At 36.5% G+C, this 22,410-nt stretch overlaps 1 long non-coding RNA gene across 2 annotated transcripts in view; it reads right to left on the bottom strand.

Annotated features, from left to right (window-relative positions):
- Positions 1-3,235: 3,235 nt before the first annotated feature.
- The window catches only part of LOC124982198 (uncharacterized), a 35,390-nt gene continuing 16,215 nt past the window's right edge, over positions 3,236-22,410 (bottom strand). The window contains exons 3-5 of one of the 2 annotated variants that reach the window (XR_007108213.1): positions 11,884-11,919; positions 10,928-11,003; positions 3,236-3,926 (exon numbers count right to left, since the gene is read on the bottom strand). This is a non-coding gene — a long non-coding RNA (uncharacterized LOC124982198). The remainder of the gene's footprint in view (positions 3,927-10,927; positions 11,004-11,883; positions 11,920-22,410) is intronic. The other variant, XR_007108214.1, reaches the window with a different exon arrangement.

Here is a 22,410-nt window from a genome sequence, read left to right on the forward strand (position 1 = left end):
TTGTTATGTTGAATTATCAAAGATTTTGTTTATAGGAAATAATGCAGATTTTCTTTTTAAAAATTTATGCTGGGGAAATGTTTTGGGTTTTTTTGTTCGTTTGTTTTGAGGTACTAGGGATTGAATCCAGGGATGCTCTACCACTAGGCCACATCTCTAGCCCTTTTCATTTTTTGATAGGTTCTCCATAAATTGCTGAGACTGGTCTTGAACTTGAATTTGGGATCCTCCTGCTCCAGCCTCTCAAACCTCTGGGATTACAGGGATTATAGGCATGTACCACTAACCCCAGCAAATGGGGATCGTTTTGATGCAAGATTATTGCCCAAACATATAATAAAAAAACAGATATATTTTCTTTTCTTTTTTTTAAAATTAATCACATTTTTATTAGCTTTTTAAATTTGTTCTAATTGGTTATACATGACAGTAGAATACATTTTGACACATTGTGTGCAGAGCACAACTTCTCATTCCTCTGGCTGTACCTGGTGCTGAGTCACACCAGTGAGAGTAATCATACATGTATACAGGGTAATAATGTCTGTCTCATTCTACCGTCCTTCCCATCTGCACTGCTCCACCCCTCCCCTCACTCCCCTCTGCACAATCTAAAGTTCTTCCCTACCCCGACCCCCATTATGGTCTGCTTATCAAAGGAAACATTTGGCCTTTGGTTTTTTGGGATTGTCTTATTTCACTTAGCATAATATTTTCTAGTTCCATCCATTTACCTGCAGATGTCATAATTTCATTCTTCTTTAAGTCTGAGTAATATTCCATTGTGTATATGTACCACATTTTCTTTATCCATTCATCTGTTGAAGAACACCTACATTGGTTCCACAGTTTGACACATATTCTTTTTTTTATTTAAATTTATTTTTATTGTAAACAAATGAGATACATGTTGTTTCTGTTTGTACATGGAGTAACAGCATACCATTTGCATAATCATACATTTACATAGGGTAATGATGTTTGATTCATTCTGTTATTTTTTCCTTCCCCCTCCCCTCCCACCCCTCTTTCCCCTCTATACAGTTCTTCCTTCCTCCATTCTTACCCACCTCTCACCCCCATTATGTGTTATCATCCACTTATCAGTGAGATCATTCGTCCTTTGGTTTTTTGAGATTGGTTTATCTCACTTAGCATGATATTCTCCAATTTCATCCATTTGCCTGAAAATGCCATAATTTTATTATTCTTTACAGCTGAGTAATATTCCATTGTATATATATATATATATATATATATATATATATATATATATATATACCACAGTTTCTTTATCCATTCATCAATTGAAGGACATCTAGGTTGGTTCCATAGTCTGGCTATTGTGAATTGAGCAGCTATGAACATTGATGTGGCTGTATCTCTGTAGTATGCTGATTTTAAGTCCTTTGGATATAGGCAGAGGAGTGGGATAGCTGGGTCAAATGGTGGTTCCATTCCAACTTTCTAAGGAATCTCCACACTGCTTTCCAGAGTGGCTACACTAATTTGCAACCCCACCAGCAATGTATGAGTGTACCTTTTTCCCCACATCCTCTCCAACACCTATTGTTGCTTGTATTCTTGATAATCGCCATTCTAATTGGGGTGAGATGGAATCTTAGTGTGGTTTTGATTTGTATTTCTCTTACTACTAAAGATGGTGAACATTTTTTCATATGTTTGTTGATTGCTTGTAGATCTTCTTCTGTGAAGCGTCTGTTCATATCCTTAGCCCATTTGTTGATTGGGTTATTTATATTCTTGGTGTAGAGTTTTTTGAGTTCTTTATATATTCTGGAAATTAGTGCTCTATCTGAAGTATGATTGGCAAAGATATTCTCCCACTCTATAGGCTCTCTCTTCTCATTGCTGATAGTTTCCTTTGCTGAGAGAAAGCTATTTAGTTTGAATCTATCCCAGTTATTGATTCTTGCTTTTATTTCTTGTGCTATGGGAGTCCTGTTAATGAAGTCTGATCCTAAGCCAACAAGTTGAAGATTTGAACCTACTTTTTCTTCTATAAGATGCAGGATCTCTGGTCTAATTTCAAGGTCCTTGATCCATTGTGAGTTGATTTTTGTGCAGGGTGAGAGATAGGGGTTTAGTTTCATTCTATTGCATATGGATTTCCAGTTTTCGCAGCACCATTTGTTGAACAGGTTGTCTTTTCTCCATTGCATATTTTTGGCACCTTTGACTAGTATGAGAAAATTGTATTTATTTGGGTTTGTGTCCATGTCCTCTATTCTGTACCATTGATCTACCTGTCTATTTTGGTGCCAATACCATGCCATTTTTGTTACTATTGCTTTGTAGTATAGTTGAAGTTCTGGTATTGTGATACCCACTGTTTCCTGCTAAGGATTGCTTTAGCTATTCTGGGTTTCTTATTCTTCCAGATGAATTTCATGATTGCTTGCTCTATTCTGTAAGGTACATCATTGGGATTTTAATGCATTGAATCTGTATAGCACTTTTGGTAGTATGGCCATTTTGACAATATTAATTCTGCCTATCCAAGAACATGGGAGATCTTCCTCAATTTCTTTCTTCAATGTTTTGTAGTTTTCATTGTAGAGATCTTTTACCTCTTTGGTTAGATTGATTCCCAAGTTTTTTTTTTGTTTTTTTTTTTTTTTTGAGACTATTGCAAATGGAGTTGCTTCCCTCATTTCCCTTTCAGCTGTTTCATTGGCACATATTTTCAATGTGCAAATATATATATTTTTTTAATGATGAGAAAACGACATTTTCACTCCCTGAATTCTGAACAAGTAAAAGCATTCAGAGAGTACCTAAATTTAAACATTTGTAGCTAGTAATGTTAACACATTAATGGTAACCTTCACTCCATTTACAAAGATCAGGATTTACCAATGATTTACATCACAATGCAAACCGATGAGCTTTAGTTATCAGATCAAGACAGACTTGGAACCAATGGAACATCTAATTTGATGAATCTAAGATTCTTAAAAAAGTAGTAGATTCCATTTTTCTAAGAAGTCTAAACCAGGTGTTTTGGTTTTCTTAATGACTTTTTTTTTGTAGAGTATTACAGTTACACACGGTATTTGAGTTCATCCTGAAAAAAATCATACATGCATGGAATTTGATTTTAGTTCATGCTCCCCCTGCTTTTTCCCTTCCCTCCCTCCCTCCCTCCCTCCCTGCTCCTTCCTTCACTGTACTAATCTTCCTGTCACTCATTTATTTATTTTTGATTGGTTCTTTCTACTCATACATAAAATTCCTTGTGGTATATTTACATATGCATATAAGCACATACGCACATTTCCTCTCCTCTTAATGACCTTTATTAAAAAAGTTTTTTCATTAGTTGTTGATGAACCTTTATGTATTTATTTATTTATTTGTGGTGCTGAGAATCAAACCCAGTGCCTCCCACATGCTAGGCAAGCGCTCTGCCACTGAGCCACAACCCCAGCCCTCTCCTAATGAACTTTTGATCATTAAACACATACTTTTTTGTTTTTTAACTATGACATATTTTAGAGCTATTTTTAAATGTGGATGTAATTTTTTTGAGGATTTAAAATTAGATAAACTACCTCCGACTCCTTTAACACCACTACTTTCTCCCTTTTTCCCCAAGATCACCACCAATGTCACATTTCATATTTACTGAACATTTACTATATGCCAAGAGCAATAGCAAAGACAAAATTTCTTCACTTAACATAGCAATTTAAAGTATCCTATTGTTTTTATTTCATTGTGGGTGGTTGGGGAGCATTTTCCTCTCCCATATGTATGTCTGTGTATTATCAGTTAACGCAGGAGTGAGTATCTTTCTGAGAATGGGATATTCTCACATCCTCGACGGGTCAGTTGTGAGAGGAGTGGTGAGCAGGTCTGTTCTTCCCAGTGTCTGCATTGCTGGACTTGCAGTTGTTCAGATGCTGGCAAAAATGGGATCAGGAGAGGTGGCAGAACCACGGAAGAAAGAGGAAAAGGACAGTGAGAAAGAGTAAAGCAATCCTGCACAGATGGGAGCTGACCTGTACCAACAACTGGGCCTCAGGGTCGATGGCATTAAGGGTAGTTCATAACATTCTCCTGCTGAACATAAATAATCTTAGAGCACCAGTGTTGAATAAGGTCACTCTGTGTCCATGATGAAGTGAGACAGAACCAAAACCACTCTATAACTGTGTCTGAGCTCAACGAAAAGCTTTATGGCCACTGGAAAACCATAAAAATGATCAAATGTTCTCTCTCCCAGCAGAGTAACTGCTGGTTCTTTACCAACTGCATGCAACTTTGATTTCTCCCACCTTCTAGATAAAAATTATTAAAGATACTCAATCATAGAATGGTCTGCTTCTTACAGTACTCAATCAGTGCCAAACGCCTCTTTTCTGGAAGCCTCCCCCAAAATGCCTAAAACAAGCTAAATTCCTTGAGAATTTTTCTTCCATCTCTTATAAATGAGATTTCCCCATAGTGCTCCATGGTGTGTGGTCTCCCTAGTTGCAATGAACTGAGTCAATAAACCCAGATCTGTTTGACTATTGATGTGTCTTCAACTGGAGTGTATTAACCAAACAGCAGAATTTCCATATATTTCTAAATTTCTATTTCTTTTCAAATTTGCATCAGAATTACCTGAGTTTGCTTTTTTAAAATGAAGATTACTTAGCTCAACCCTAGATCACCTGAACCTGAACTTCCACTGAGGCACAGGACCTGCATTGTAGCAAGGTCCCCAAGGAATTTTTATACCCATAGAATGTGAAATACTGTTTAATATATTTTTCCATATACATCCAAGCAAAGCCAGAATAATACTACACACCTTACCCAAATGTGTGACCGTCTTGTTGGAAAATCACTTCCAAACCCTGCCAAGTTTAAAGTATAATGTAGTAAGTATAGAGTAGATTTTCATTAGTCACAGTTTCCATATTTGTGAATTTACCTACTTGTTAAAATTTATTTGTAACCCCAAAATTAACCTCTCTAGGTCTCAGTTTTCTTATCTGTAAAGGAAAATGCATTAGGTTGAGTCCTCTAAAAACCAGGCACTAAGATGATTTTAAACACACAAAGGTTTGTTGGGAGAGCACCTGTAAGGGGAAAAGTGAATCACTTGCATTACCTATTGCGGCATAATAAATTATCCTGGAATTTAGTGACAGCACAATATACATTCATTATCTCAGAATCCTGTGTTATGAAAATGGGATTGACTTAGCTGGGTTCCTCTCTTCGAGTTTTCTCAGAAGGCTGCAATTAGTATGTCACCCAGGGCTGTGGTCTCATCTGAAGGCTTGACTTTGGGATCCAATTTTGCTTACAATATTGCTGTCAGAACTCAGTACCACATGGACTGTTGACTGAGGAGGGCCTTGGCCATTACTGGCTGTTGTCCTTCCTCAGTTCCTTTCCACATGGTTCTCTTCAAAGAGCAATTTGCAACATGGCAGCTGCCTTTCTTCACAGCAAAGGAGAAAGGTGAAGTGTTCAAGATGGAAGTTGTAGTTTTTTGCAATTTATTCACAGAAGTAAAATCCCACCTCTTTGTCACTTTGTTGTATTCTATTCAATAGAAGCAGGTCCCTAGACATACACAAGGATATGGGCACACAAGGATATGGGTACCAGGAAATGAGGGATCCTTAGAGGTCATCTTAGAGGCTGTCAACCACAGAGCTAGAAGACTGGGGAAGAGATGAGTGTGGAGTTGTTCTGACTCTCTGAAGCAAGAGAGGAGGAGGAAGAGTTGGAGAGTCATGGTCTCAGACTGCAGCAGTTTTAAGGATGTTTTAGCTAGGCAAAATCACCCACATGGGTCATCCCCATATCATAGGAGAGTCTGCCTTAGGTCCCTGTCACATTCATACACAGGCTGAGAACAGCATGTGGGAAGTGTGACTTCAGAGTAAATGAGATGCTGGATTCTGAGCACAGCAGCTGGGGTGATCAGTCAACCTCATACCCAGCAGCAGATATGAGTGGTATATTCTCATATTTGCTACAGGGAATAAAAATAGTGCCTTCCTCAGAGAGTGGGCGAATTAATGAATGACCTTATGAAGGGCATGCAGAATAATTCCTTCTACATAATGAGCCCCAGACAAACTCTAATTATTATTATTACCTCAAAAATACAGCATTCCTTTACTTCTAAAATTTACACATTTATGATATATTATTATTAGTAATGTCCTGCAACTCACTTTTATAATTCAGCATTATGTTTCACAGATCTAAGATTGACTTCTCTTCATATTGTTTTTTTGGAGAACAGAAGTTCTTAATTTTAACAAAGTCCAGCTTATGGATGATTTCTTTCATGTACTGTGCCTTTGGTTTTTTATCTAAAGCACTAATGCCATCATCTGTTTTCTCCTAGACATCTTCTAAGAGTTTTATAATTTTGCATTTTGCATTTGGATCTGTGGCCCATTTCGAATTAACTTTTGTGAAGGGTGTCAGGTCTGTGTCTAGATTCCTTTTTCTGCATGTAGATGTCCAGTTGCTGAAGTGCCATCTGTAGAAAAGACTTACCCTAACTCCATCATATCGCCTCTGCTCCCTTATGAAGGATCAGTTGACTATATTTATATGGGTCTATTTTTGAGCTTTCTATTCTGTTTCTGTTCCAATTCATTTATTAAGCTGCTAAAGCATATTGCATAATATGAATAGGCAAGTCTACTTTCCTCCATACCAATCGGATATCCAGTGATTTAATTCCATTCTGACTTCACCTGGAATTCTCATCAGGGTTCACAATTTCAAGGTCTCAGTAATACAAGGCTCCCTCATTTTAGATACCACTAGCAAGATCTGGCTCACTTATATTTCTGACTAACCAGAATGAGGGAGTCCCACAACACCCTCATCAGGTTTGATGATGTGCTAGAATAGCTCACAGAGCTCAGAGCAGCACTTCACTGAGGTCTACTGGCTTGTCATAAAGAATACAGCCAGGATCAACCAAATGGAAGGGATGCACAGGGTAATGTATGTGAAGGAGGGGTGAGGAGTGTCATCTCAGGACCCACTACACTCCCAGCACTTTAATATGTCCACGAACCTGGAAACTCTCCAAATCTCCTTATTAAAGAATCTTTATAGAATTTATTCTCTAGCATCCCCTCCCCTCCCAGGAAAAATCAGTGGGTGGGACTGAAAGAAAGTTCCAGGTTTCTAATCAATTGTTCTTTCTGGTGAGCAGCCTACCTAGGGTTCCCACTCTCCTCTCATCATTAGCATGAACTCAAGTGCAATATAAAGGGATTTGTTATTAACAAATTCAAATGGCGCTTTAAATATTTGTTAGTCTCTTGGGTTTCCTTTTTTTTTTGGATGGTGTTGGGGATTGAACCCAGGGCCTTGTGCTTGCAAGGCACTACCAACTGAGCTATATCCCCAGGCCTCAAGTTTTTGTCCATGATTCTACTAGGATTTCTTGCTCCCCTCTGTTGTTAGAGTCAGGGTCTGGCTATGCTGCCCATGCTGACCTTGAACTCCTGGGTTCAAGCCATCATCAGTTTCCCAAGTGGCTGGGGCTATGCAGGTGCACCATGCCTCCGGGGATTTCTTCATCCACCTGTTCATTTGCAGGTGCTCCTTGAAGACTCTAGCCTAATTCCTTGTTGGATTTAGCACTGCAGTTGTCTTCTCATCTGTTATGTGTCTGTTAATGGTCTCCACTGTGTTCTTTTTAAAGTAGAAATTCTTATTTTGTAATCAAATTTATCAATACTTTGCCTCATTAGTGCTTTTAAAGTCTGAATACGTCTTTTCCCACTTTTATACAGGTTTTCTTCTACTAACCTTATGGTTCTTATCCTTCCCATTCAGGTCTCCTGTCCACCTGGGGTCCACATTTGCCTGTGATGCTAGCATCAGTTTTATATTTCTCCATCTGGGGTAGCATTTCTCCACTATTTTTAAGCAGTCTCTCTCCTCCCTTAATTTTAAAAACTACCATAGCTCTGTGTGATGCCTTGTCCGCTGGTATGGAAAAATGGCTTTTTTTATTCTCTTTTATCAAAATTAAAACATAACTTAAAAAATGGATTTATTAGAAAATTGCAAAAAAATAACATTGTGTTTTAAGATATACAATGCAGAACAAAAATACAGTTTCAAAAATTGTGATAAAGAAAACAATTGTATATATTATTGGTACTCCTGCATTCTTTTCCAAATATAACCTCCTCTCAGCCCCGCAAAGGGCCAAGGTCATTAGTTTTCTTTGGTTTGGTTTGGTAGCGGAAATTGAACCTGTCCACTGTACCACTGAGCTATAACCCAGGTCCTTTTCATTTTTTATTTTGAGACGGGATCTTGCTAAGTTATTGAGTTTGGCTTCAAACTTGCAATTGTTCTGCCTCATACTCCCAAATGGCTGGGACTACAGGTATGTGCCACCATGCTTAGCTTCAGTGTCATAGCTTAAGGGTGATAATATCTTTGCTTTTCTTTGTAATTTTTTTACTTGTGTATGGATTTCTAATTCATAAACTTCATATAGACAGAATTATACCATCATATGAATGTACTCAACTTTACTTATTTATTGGTTTGTTTATTCATTTTTGTGGTGCTAGGGATCAAACCCAGGATCTCACACATGCCAGGTAGGAGCTTTACCACTGAGCTACGGCCCCAGCTCAACATTTTATTTTTGAAGTGATCCATTTTGTTTTAGTATCTGTAATTTTTCATTGCCGGGTTAGTCAGTTTTTCCTCTCTGTGACGAAAATACTTGACAAGAATAACTAAGTGGAGGAGAGTTTAATTTTGGGCTCGGAGTTTCAGAGGTTCAGTTCATAGTCCGGGGATTGCACTGCTCTGGGTTGGTAGTGAGGCAGAATATCGTGGCAGAGGAGAACCAGGGAGGAAAGCTGCCCGGCCCACGGCTGCAAGTGAGGAGCCAGGGATAAAATATAATCCTCAAGGGCATGGCCCTACAGCCATGCCTTGCCTGCCTAGAGTGAACACCCAGTAATACACTCAAACCATTAATCCATCCGTGGCATCATCAGATTCTCTCTCTTAGTCTAATCTTTTAACTCTGAACATTCCTGCATTGTCTATTGCATGAGAGTTTTTGGAGGACATCTCATATCCAAACCATAATAACTATAGTACGGTATTCCATTGTTTATTGGATATTTATGCTTTCATGTGAACATTAGCATAAACTTACTAAATTTCTTAAAAAATTCAACTGTTACTTTAGTTGAAGTTGTCTTAAACATAGGCTTATTTAGGGGAATTTTTCATTTATTTAAAAAACTACATTGTCCCATGGGGCTGTAGTTATAGCTCAGTGGTAGAGCACTTGCCTAGCATGTATGAGGCATTGGATTCAATCCTCAGCATCACATAAAAATAAATAAATACAATAAAGATATTGTGTCCATCTACAACAAAAAAAATTTTATCCAAGCACATAGAATTTATCTTCTTTTATTCCAATTATCCTCTGTCCCCAATATTAGAGTCTAAAAGTATGCTACATGGAAGACTTGTGTGTTCTTTGTTAAATTAATTCTCAAACACCTTATGTATTTGTTGTAGTTGCAAATAATATCTGAGATTTTGTAGTATTTTCCGATTATTTTTTGATGTGGAGAAATAATTTTGATTTTTAAAATTAATCACACAACCAGTAACCATGCTAAATCAATTTTACTCATTCTAATAATTTTTCTATTGATTTTATTATTTTTTTCTAAGTAGAAATTCACACTATCTGCAATAATGACAGTTTTGTTTCTTCCAATTCTTATACATCTTTCTCTCTTTTGTTTCTGTTTGCTTTGTCAAGGCCTGCCAGGATGATGTTAAATGGAAACAGGTATTCTTTTCTAGTACTTGAGCTTACAGGAAATGCATCCTTCAGATGTTGCTGGAGGCAGGTATATGACCTTTAAGGCAGTTGTCAGTTCTTTTCTTCCTTTTTTTTTTTTTTTCTTTAATGGTACTGCGGACTGAACCCAACGCCTCACACATGTTAGGCAAATACTCTACCACTAAGCTACATCCCCAGCCTGTCAACCATTCTTAGTTACTAATTATTTAAATCATAAATGGATGTCAAACATTATCAAATGCATTTTTGTGCATTGATTTGGATAATTGTATAATTTTTCTCCTTCAATCTACTAATGTGGCAAATTGCTCTATTTTTTTTTCTGATGTTAAATTATTCCTGCAGAGACAAGATAACTCCAACTTGATCATGACATATTAATTATTAAGTACACACTTGGATTTAGATAGCTTATATTTTATTTAGGTTCATAAGTAAAATGGTCTATAATTTTTCCCCCCTTGACTCAGCATTATCTGGTTTTGGAATCAAGACTAACTTAGCTCCATAAAATGAGCCCATGTATCTTCCTCTCTTCATGGCAGTCAATTGCCTGTTCACTTTCAGCTTTATTTCTTCTGTTCTGTGTGCATTGTGTGCTTGGTCATAGAAAGGACCTCATAACTATTTTGTGTTTAAACAGGAATACCACCAAGGCATCAAAATAGGTCAGACTTGAGGTGGTCTAGACAGTTGGCCCTCATTTCACTGACACCTCTTTTCACCCTTGTCTATCACCTGTCATGGTGTCTTCAGGTCACCATCAAGAAAGGAAATGCAGAGTTTCTGGGTCTTCCCTTTTTGTTTCCTCAAAGATCAAAAGTTTTAAGTCTAATTTAAATTTGTTTCTTTAATCGTTAGTTGTTTGCATGTACTCTAAGAAACCCTTACCTAATCCAAGATCACAAAGGTATTCGCCTCTATTTTTTTTTTCCAAAAGTTTTAGTTTTTATATTAAGCTAAAATTTGTTTATGAGGTATATGGTTGTGTTAGTCAGTTTTTGTTCACTATAAAAGTGCCCCAGATAATCAACTTATAAAAATAAAGGATTTATTTTGGCTTACAGTTTTAGAGGTTTCCATCGTGATCGGTTGGCCCTGTTGCCTTGGGCCTTTGGTGGGAGTCTGTGGGAGGAACATGCTGTGGAACAAAACCATTCACCTCATAATCAGGATGTGGAAAGAGGGAGGGAAAGGGGCTGGGGTTCCACTGTTCTCTTCAAGTCCATGCCCCTCAGTGTTTGCAAGTTTCCACTGCCTCTTAGTAATGCCTTGCTTGGGACAAGCCTTCAATACGTGGGACTTTGGGGGACTTTTAAGATCCAAACCACAGCAATAGTTCATTTTTTCCCCTATGGAAATCCAACTACTCTAGTACCATTTGTTTAAAAAGATCATCATTCTTCAATTAAATGATCTTGGTATCTTGATAATTATTCAATCCTACATATGTATATATATGAATCGATTTTTATGCTTTCTATTATTTCATTAGTCTATTCCTCATTAATATCACTACTTTTTATTACTCTAGCATTTTACTGAGTCTTAAAATCAAGTAATGTGAAATATTTCACTTTGTTTTTCAAACTATCAAGATTTCATAAATACAATCTGATATCAGGACATTCATGAAATAAGCTCCTTTACTTTCATATATGCCTCAAAACATCTCTATTCTCCCTATCACTGAACTTCACGGAGTTTGAGGCTAGGAAAGCGTGAGAGAAGGGATGGTGGAGCCAATCTTGCTGGGTGGCTGACCCAACCCAAAACATAACCCTGACCTTCGTAGTCAATATCCTCCATGTACAGGAGCCCGGGTGACCCACTTCTGGTTAATGAGAGATAAATTTCAGATATCTCATCTGTCACACAAGTATTTCCCTGATGAGAAAATCTTGGCAAGACAGTGATATAGGTCAGCACAAATTTATCACCAATATAGGAAAGCATCTTAAAATTTATGTCTATTAATAGTGAATAGGGCTGGAGGTGTAGTTTGGTGGTACAGCGCTTACCTAGCATGAGTGAAACTCTGGGTTGGATCTCCAGTCCTGCACAACAAAATATAAATATATCAATAAAAATATAAATAAAAACAAATAAGGGAATAAATAATGACATCTTTATTCTTGAAAACACATTTCATAACATTTTTCCCCTCTCTGATACTTGTCATCATAATAAAGGATCCAGCTATCTTTATTTGATGGATGACTAGAAACCCCAAGCCTCTTTTATGTGTTAATAATAGAGTTCAAAAATACTGTACAAGAATGTTTCTAACCCTATGTAATTATGATTCTAACTACCACTCTAAAGAGTTGTAGTGGAAGTAGTGATCGTCCTATGCTGTACTATTTATAAAACAATTATATGTGTTAATTGTTTATTAAAGAAGACCTCTAAAGCAGATACCCTGCCATAACAACTCTCAGACAAGAAATCCCCTTAAAATGATATTTCAAAAATCCAGGTTTCTCAAAGACACATAACTGCCTACCCAGTGATTGCAGGTGAGGATAATTGCAGTGGTAGAATTTTTCCTGTGTGAGAATTGAAATCAGTGCTACTGCACCCTACAGTACTGTAATTTCCAAATTAGTCAGTGTTCGTTAACATACCCTACTGAATTGGGAATTAAGTATTAAACTCAGACTTGATTACTTTTTCCTAAAAGATCCCTAGACTAGACTCTGACTGCCCTGAGCAACTTGATCTTTTGACAATAACAGCAGCCATATGATCACTTGGGTTTTGATTGATGACTTACATGAGTTGACGTGGTCTTTTAGAGATTGTGGTGAAGACTGACTATCTCAGGATGGTGCTAGGGTCTGACAAGAGAAGTTGTAGCCTTCCCAAAAAGAGTATAAAACCTGGAGAGAATTTCATGTATTAGAGTATACTTCTCTGACGCACGTCACTGTCCCTTTTGCCCTTTATGGGTCTTTCCCACCCATCCGTCCCTTAACTTTTAGGGCAAGAACCAAAGTCACATAATCAACTGGATTTGAGAAAATGTGTTTTAAGTTTATGTTTTATAAAATGTAAAGCCTTTCGTTGGTAAAGCTTTACAGACAAGAATTACCCTCTTTCTCTGCTGCTGATCCATGCATAGTATTGGAGAAATACATACATTTCTCTGTCTGCATTAGTCAAGAGATTTAGACTTTTAAAAATTCTTCTTGCAGCAAAACTTTAGTTTTCAACAGAGGGTTTCACAGTTCCTAGGTTAGCCTTTGGAAATTGGGACCAAAAAGAGTAAATAATTATTTCCCATCTGTGACTCAATACGGACATAATTATGTAATTGTTCTAAAATAACAATTTTTTACTGAAATGTAACTTACATATAATAAAATTCATTTTTTTTCAGTGCTGGGGATAGGATCCAGGGTCTTGAACATGCTAGGTAAGCTCTTTACCACCATACTACATCCCCAACCTGAAAATTTTTTTTTAAAGTATGTATTTCAATGACATTAAATATAGCCAGAGTTGTGCAACCATTAGCAGAACATTATCTAACTTCAGAACATTTTTTGTCTTTATACCCATTAGTAGTCACTTCTCACTACCCACTGCCCCTTTGACCCCAGCAACCACTAATTACTTTTTGTCTCTATGGATTTGCCTATTGTGGACTGTTATGGCTTGGGTCTGGAGTGACCCCCCAAAACCTCTTTTGTTGAGGACTTGTTTCCAATGCAGCAATGTCCAGAGGTGGGCCTTCTGGGAAGTGATCATATCATGAGTGCTCTAACCTCATCAGTGGATTAATCCCTTTGATGGATTAATCCATTTGATGGATTAATAATTCGAATGGACTACTGGAAGGAGGTTTGTAAACTGTAGGAAGGTGGGGCATGGTTGAAAGAAGTAGGTCACTGGGAACATACTCTTGGGGAATATATCTTATCCCTGGCCTCTTTCTTTCTCGCGCTGTCCTTCCCAGCTGTCATGAGCTAAGCAGCTTTTCTCTGCTACCCTTCCACTATGATGTTCTGTTTCAGCTCATTGGAGCTGACAATGGATGGAAACCTCTGAAACTGTGAGCCAAAATAAAGCTTTCTTCCTTTAAGTTGTTCATGTCAGGTATTTTGATCACAGCAATGAAAACCTGACTAATGCATGAACATTTCATATAAATGAAATCATACAATATATTCCCCTTTGTTGCTGTCTTCACTCATTTAGTAGAATGTTTTCAATATTTTTATGCATGTTGTAGCGTGTACCAGGACTTCATTCCTTTTTATTTCTGAATAATATTATGTTGTATGGCTATACCATATTTTGTTTACCTAATTATCAACTGATGAATATTTGGGTTGTTTCTAGTTTGGGGTTATTATGGGCAATGCTATTAACATTTGTGTATACATTTTCACATGAACATGTGTTTTCAATTCTCTATGGTATATACATAAAACTTCAAAGTTTTAAGATGACTAAATTATTGTTTAAGCAAATTTATGTAGACAGTTTCACTATCTAGGGTTGAATTTACATGTGATAGTAGTTCCATTTTATAACACATATAATATTTGCATATATATACATATACATATATATAACCCCCACTATATATATATAATTTATTTTCTGGTGGTGCTGGGGATTGAATCCAGGGCCTCAAGTATACTAGGAAAGTATTCTACCATTCAACTATACCCTTAACACCCATACATTTTTTAAGTGATTCTGAATTTATTACTTGAAGTAAAAAAAATGATAGGACTAAAAAATTTAATGTTAAGATATACATTGTTTACAATCAAATTATAAGTGCAAAGTAGTATTTAATGTCTTGAACAAAATCCAGAAGCACATTAAAAGACAAATACTGTATGACCAAGTGGGATTTATTCCAGAAATACAAATGTGGCTTACAGTTTTATAAACTATTAACAAAATTCACTATATAAATAAGTCAAAGAGAATAGCCAGATGATCATCTTGATAAATGCCATAAATGCATTTAATAAAATTTATCATCCATTTCTAATGAAAACACTCAGGAAAGTAGAATTAGATGAATGTTTTCTTAACCCATTAAAATCAGAAATAAAATAAAGGTGCCCCTAATATATTAATCTAAGGAATCAAGAGAGCTGGAGGGGAGGTTAAAAAATGATCATTTTTGGGCTGGGGATATAACTCAGTTGTAGAGTGCTTACCTCACAAGCACAAGGCCTGGGGTTCAGAAAAAAGATTTGCAGGTTATTTTAAACTATATACTCAAAAATAAATATTCTGATTATATGTTTCTAAAAGTACTTACCTAGTTAGAGAACAGATCAAAAGAAAACATTGATTTCAGTAGTAAAAACTTAACAAGAAGGGCCATAGGAAGAGAATAATAGAATTTTATTGAGGTTTGCCTGACTCCAAATAAAATGCTTTGATCACTATGCTGGATATATTCATGTGATCATTTATATGATAGAGGTTGCATTAAAATAAGTAGTAAACAACTATGATCATTCAGTAAGGATTCCGGACAAAAGGTGTTGTCTGAAAAAAAAAAAAATTAAGATTTCAACTTCTAAGCATGATGGGAGTTGGAAGCAGGACCTGGGAATTGGAGAAATGTTAAATCAAAGGATCCAGAATTTCAACTAGACAGGAGAAAGAAGTTCAAGAGTTCTATTGTTGAGATGGTTGTGATGGCTGACACCTGTAATACCAGTGGCTTGGGAGGTTGAGGCAGGAAGATCTCAAGTTCAAAGCCAGACTCAGCAACTTAGCAAGATCCTGTCTCAACATATAAAAATTAAAAGGGAAGAGGATGTGACTCAGTGGTTAAGCGCCCCAGGATTCAATCCCTGGTACCTTAAAAAGAGAGAGAGAGAGAGAGAGAGAGAGAGAGAGAGAGAGAGAGAGAGAGAGAGAGAGAGAGAGAAAGAGCTCTCTTATGCCATGTGGTGACTATGGATATTAACAAAGTATTATATACTTCAAAATTGCCAAATTTTAAATGTTATTACCACAAAAATGGTAAGTATGTGAGATAATGCATATTAATCAGCTTGATTTAGCCATTATACAATGTATACATATTTCAAAACATGTTGTGCACCATAAATATATAAAATTTTTTTGTCAACTTAAGAAAAAGACATCAACTCTTACACAAAAAGCACACCTATAATCCCAGCAGTTTGGGAAGCTGAGGCAGGAGAATTGTGAGTTCAAAACCAACCTCAGCAAAATCAATGTGCTAAGCAACTTGGTGAGACCCTGTCTCTAAATAAAATACAAAAAAGGGCTGGAGATGTGGGCTCAGTGGTTAAGTGCCCTTGAGTTCAATCCCCAGTACAAAGAAAAAAAAAATTCTAGATGGATAACAGATGTGTGACAGATAAAAGATGGATGTGCTATAAGATGGATGTGCCTTCAGAGTATGGCAGGCCTTTTAAAACTGTGTCACAAAAATTTGGAAATCAAAAGGATAAGATCAATAACTTTGACTCTTTAAACTTCAGTGCTATAAACAAAAAAGAAGCAAACCCCAACTCACACTATGAAAAAGAAGGACATGGAAAATTGAGAAAATGTTTTGCAACGTGTTACAAAACAAAGGGCTAAAATATTTTACACATGGGGTAAAAACAAAATAAAGATGACAAAAGAGAATAAATAGGAAGTTTACAAAAAGATGTTATCCAAATGATGCATAAGCATATGAGATATTCAACCTAATTAGTAATTAAAGACTAGTCAAATAGTATTAAAAATATCATTGAAATGTTATTTTTTTGTCAAATTGACAAATACTAAAAAGGTTAATAACATTCAGAGTTGGAGATGGTTTCAGGAAATGGATACTTTAATACCCTACTGGTGGAAACATAAATTGGTACAATGTTCCTAGAGGATTTGTTGGCAGTACACATAAAAATGATTTTTTAAAAAATTCCACATATAGGAATAATCCAAAGGAAATAACTGAATAAGTGAGGACAGATTGAAACTGTAATAATACTCATTGTGACCTTTTTCTTTTTTCTTTTCTTTTTTTCATTGTGATTTTGAGAACCACTGATAGAAATTCATAAACAGCCTGGATAATTAATTAAAGAGTGATGCATGCTTTCAGTAGGTACTGCAGCCTATAAAACATCAAAGTAGCTCTATATTGATGGGGATGGAAAGGTGTACAAACAAATGGTTGATGGATAAGAAGCACATTTCAGAAGAGTATGAGTTCATTTATGTAAAAAATTTTTTTTTCATATAAGAGAGTTTATTAAGCAAAGAGAGTGTCTCCCTGCAGGGTAAGAGAGAAAATGAGAGGAAAAGAGAAAAGAAAGAGAAAGGGTGCACGCTAGAGAGAGTGGAAAGCAAGGAGGAGAAAGAAAGTGAGTCGGGGGAGAGAAAGGCAAGCTGTAAAATTTTTTTGTTAACAAATGTGTATAGAAATATCTGGAAGAAATTCACCACACTGATATTAGAAGTTTTCCTTATGGTGATGGGATTGTAGTATGTGTTTTTACTTTCTTCTTTGTTTACCCAAGAGCATACACCGGATTTTAAGAACAGTGAGCTAGTTTTAATAAACTGACCCACATGTGTCTCCTTTCAGTGCAGGACAGCACATTTCAGAAGTCTGGCGTGGACACAAGAGCAAAGATCAAATCAAGGGAACATTTCTGCAAAGCACACTCAGTTCTAAATAAATACACAAAAGCTCAGTAGCCAAAGCAGTATTGGGAAGTACTGAGTGCACTTGAAATAAGGTGGTTCAGACAGTCACGTATCTCCGTACCCCAAAGTGCCACCCTAAAGAGTTCACGTATCCTTTAAAACATTCTACCGCCAAAATATCACATTTATATTCAAAAGAGATAGTGTTCAGAAAGGTAAATATTTTGACTTTGCACATATTCTCATGGTGAAAAACAGTTTTGAAGTGACATATCAAAGGGCCAGGAAAACGTTATTGTAAAGCATCATTGACTTCCATGGAGGAGACTTCAATTTGCACTCAGAGGCCAAAAAAATAGCATCATCCAAGGCCTAGTACATTACCCATCATTGCCAGAAATATATTTCTGGCAAAGAAACAAGGATTTGTAATTGAAATATCAAGTATATTTCAAGAGGGTATTATATTCCAGAGGGAATGGAATAGTTTTAGAAACAGATTTAATCTTTCTTTCCCTGACCTAAAGCAATTCTGCACACCAGCAACTATTAGGCAGAATCTCCATAATATTGAAAGCAATGAATATAAGCTTTATAGTTCTTAAATTTTCACATATACTTACTTAGGAGTTATTTTTTTCTGTCTAATAATGCCAACAGGCATTCCCTAAATTAAGTTTTGTCTTAAATTTCCTGGAAATGACATATATTCAGTCAAATTTTATATATTTCTTCAACGTAATTGATAAATGTTAGAACCTGCTATAATTTTATTTACAACTGTGGCAGTATTACATTGTTTGTACAGACTTTTTATTTTTAGATTTGGTCAGCCCAAGTAAGAGAGAGAGAGAGAGAGAGAGAGAGAGAGAGAGAGAGAGAGGTGGTGATAAACATGACCATATTACATGGTGGGGGGGCAGTTAGAGTTCATGAGATAATACTGGTAATCCTATTTTTTAGCAAAAAGGAAAAATGCTATGGATGTGCTTATTGCATATTGATAATGTAAAGGCAAAATATAGTCCCACAAATAAAAACCATGCATAAACCAATATTTTCAATGTTTTACATTCATAGACACATACCTTGCCAAAGAGGTTAAAAAAAAGAAAATCTTCAGTTTTAGAAAGGCCCAAGTTCCCAAGGTCAGAGCAATGCTAGCAGAGGCAAGTTTTCCACATTGTTCCAATTTGTTCAGCCTTATCCATTAGTCAATCACTAACTTCTGGATCTCATTTTTTTTCAGGGATGTGCACAAGCCAATTTTGTATAGAAACTACAATATAGAACTACATGTTTTTGAAAAGGAATTGCAGATAGAAAATTGGTTTAGACAACTCAAACAGCTCTCTAAAGTCTCTTTAGCACAGTTGGAAGCACAAGGGCTATCGTGGGCCACTAGTTTTTATTAGTTGCAAAATCCAAAGTCATTCTTGTAAGTTTCAGTACCAACTATAGAACATTTGAAGCTTGAACATTTTCCCCAGGGACTAGTTAAGTCCCTGTTTACAGCCCAAACTCATAGTTTAGTGTAATTTGGAATATCTGCAACAAAAAATGGCATGCTCTGTAGAATTTTTTTTTTGGGGGGGGTAGATTTACTGACAGGTAGTACAGTTGGACCAGTTAGTGATTCTCGAAGAGGTCTGTGTAGGAGACTGGAAAATCAAACCTTGTCCTTTTTACTCCTCACTGAATCATGGATGAGAATCTCTAAGTATGTGCCAGCAAAAGAATTCAATGTTATAATTGTATATTGGTGGAAACATTTTGATTTTTGTAACAAATCTACAGAAAGTAAAGTTTTTGGAAAAAAAAAAACTAGGTGTATAGGATAAAACAGATTTGAAAGGCACTAAAATATAGTGAAAATTACTCTAAAAGAAGGAGAGTTAAAAAAAAAAAAGAGAGAGAAAAAAAATAAAAAAAAAAAAGGAGAGTTAAAAAGAACTGGTCATTTAACTGAGAGCTTAAGACAGTTTTCTTGGTTAAAGAGGTGACAGAGGGACGAGGAGGATCTTGCAGTACCCAGAGTGTTCCGTTCCAGTTTCCTCCCCCTTCCCATACTTGTCTGGTTCATGAGCAAGCTGTGAATTTGGATGGCTTAATCTGTGACTTGATTAACTTGACTAAAGGCCGAGCTAAGTTGAAATATTTGGCACTGCCTTTCAGAATTGAAACAGATAAACATCATCCTTGCCAAGTGGCAATTGCAAAAGTTTAAGGGTTTTGATGGGGACTAGTGGCAACTGTGAAAGTGACAGAATGAGGATTTGGTAATAATGAACAAAGAGGAGAGAAAGACAGAGAGAGGAGCAGAAGGAGGAGGAAGAAAAAAAGAAGGGAGGGAGGGAGAGAAAAAGAACAAGTAAACACTTGTGGGAGAGAGAGACAATTCAGAAAATTTACTTAATTTTAAAGTTTATAGAGAAACAAAGAACTGGGCATGGTAGCAGCTGCCTGCAATTCCAGCTAGTCACGAGTTTGCAACGGGAGGATCACAGGGTCAAGGACAGCCTGGACAATTTAGTGAGACCCTGACTCAAAATAAAATAAAATTACCAATAATAATAATAATAATAATATGGCTGGGGATATAGCTCAGTGGCAGAGCACTGACCTAGCATCTGTGTGCAATCGCTAGTACCTAAAAAAAAAAAAAAGGAAAAGGAAAAGAAAGAAAGAAACATAGGCTCACAAACAGTAAATCATCATAAAGTTAAATATATGGCAATAAGTAAAGACTGCTGCTCACTACAATGCACAGGGAATCAACACTGCGGGGTAACAAGTCCACGGCTGCCAGAACCTGGAGTTACAAAATGGTGATCAAAGGCACGTACTACTTGGCAGAGCAAGCACACACGTTTTCACAGTCACAAGCATTTGCTTCCCAAGAATTACACTGAACTGTCAGAGAAGAACTATGTTCCAGAATAATGAACAGGAACATTATTCCACCTATATTCCATAGAAGATATGGATATAATTATATATTAAGATATAAGTAAAGCCACTCTGGAAGGCTAATTCTTTTTCTTGTTTTTCTTTTTTGGTATTGGGAACTGAATCTGAAGCCCTCACACATGAGTTACATCCCCAGACCTTTTAAAAAAACTTTATTTATTATTATTATTTTTTGAACAGGGTCTTGCTAAATTACCAAGGCTGACCTTGAATTTGTGATCCTCTTGCCTCAACCTCCTGAGTAGTTGGGATCATGGGGTCCTCCATAATCCTCCTAGCTTTGTGTTTTTCAAAACCCTTCTTTTCAGGCAGGGTGGTTCAGTTGGGTATCATCATATGTAACCAAATTTGTCTGGGTTGACTTATCTGGGTTAAAATATCCAAGTAATTCTCTATTTGTTATCCTTCTTAAAGCGCTTTGTTAAAGGTCGTCAGTAGGTGGGTAAAATTGCTTAACGTGGTGAAAACTTTAATTCAGAATAATTATCTGAGAGACTCCAGTGAATTAAAGTTTGACTTATGAAGTTCTTTTTAAGATCTAGGGGTTTGTATTTTAAAGCTCTCCTGGAATATGAGCTGATTCTCATGAATTTTCCAAGGAGAGTTCCTTTTGAACCTGTTTTAACAAACAGATAAAGATCATTTTTAATTACTTCATCACTCATATGCAAATAAATGCTGTTATGGAATTTCAAGAGTGCTTGAAAGTGCTTCCCAAGGAAGGTAATATTTCCCTCTGGATTTAATTTTTTCATTAACAATTTATTTAGCAAACATTTTCTTCCAGAAAAGTACAGAGGTCGTGATCTTGCCATGCTAGAATTAGCCCAACTTTTTAGATACTAAATTTATTCAATGAGATATTACTAGAATCCTTATCATGACTTTTATCACACAAGAATGGTAACTATGTCATGTATTTAAACCTTGTGGAAAGAAGTCCAGAGGGCAGTTCCTTATGGTTTGATTTTAGCTACTTCTAGGACATTCATTTTAACATTAAACAGAATTTTGGAAAATGTGGGTTTTGTGTTGATTTATATAATGATTATTTATCTGTATCTTCTTCCTCATACGCAACATGTTGGGAGAAGGTGTAGACAAAGGTAAGAATCCACAACATTATGTAAAAGTGATAACAAGAACAAACTGTAGCCAACGAATAAAGATTGGAGGAGGAAGTGAAGCCACCCAGCACAGGCTAGGCTGGATTAGTTACCCAGAAGTCTGTGCATGTGAGAAGGAATGTGGTAAGCCACTAACCCAGAGAGTGGTTGATACACAGCTGAACCTTGGCAGTGGCTGATGCATACATTTAAACAAGCTGTAGTAGCTTCCTTATTAACTTACAGAGGATAAATGAGAGCAAGCAGAGAAAGACAAAAAAGGAGTGGCCTAAAGATAAGAAGGGTGGGAAATATCTTGGTCAAAATCCAGGCAAATATTTGCTAAAGTTCAACTAAAGTCCACATCCCATGTTAGCTAGAAGGGGGATGTGTGTGTGGGTTGGGGGAGGTCAGGCCATGAGAACCTTCTAGATCCTCAAATCCTCCTTTCATAGAAGGAGATATTGAATCTCAGGGAGATGGAGTTCCAAGTCGTGAAGAAGCAGGTCATTGTCCCTCCATCCATCTCTGTGCGGTGGACATCCTAGTCATCCTTTGAGGCTCAAGTCAAAAGCCACCTTCTCTGTTACCCCTGCCTGCCCTGCTTTTCCTAACCTAAAGGGATCTCTTTCACCTCAAATTTCAAGAACTCACACAACTTTCTACTTACGTTTTGGTCATTTGTATATATTTTAGCTCTCAGTCTTCAGTCTAACAGGGTGCAGTGTACGTGACACTAATAATCTTTCGAAAAAAAGAATGATTTCAAGACCACTTTTTAAAAAATGGACATTTTCCTTAACCTTGTCCCAATTT

This window comes from Sciurus carolinensis, chromosome 4 (assembly GCF_902686445.1).
Source record: "Sciurus carolinensis chromosome 4, mSciCar1.2, whole genome shotgun sequence".
NCBI lineage: Eukaryota > Metazoa > Chordata > Mammalia > Rodentia > Sciuridae > Sciurus > Sciurus carolinensis.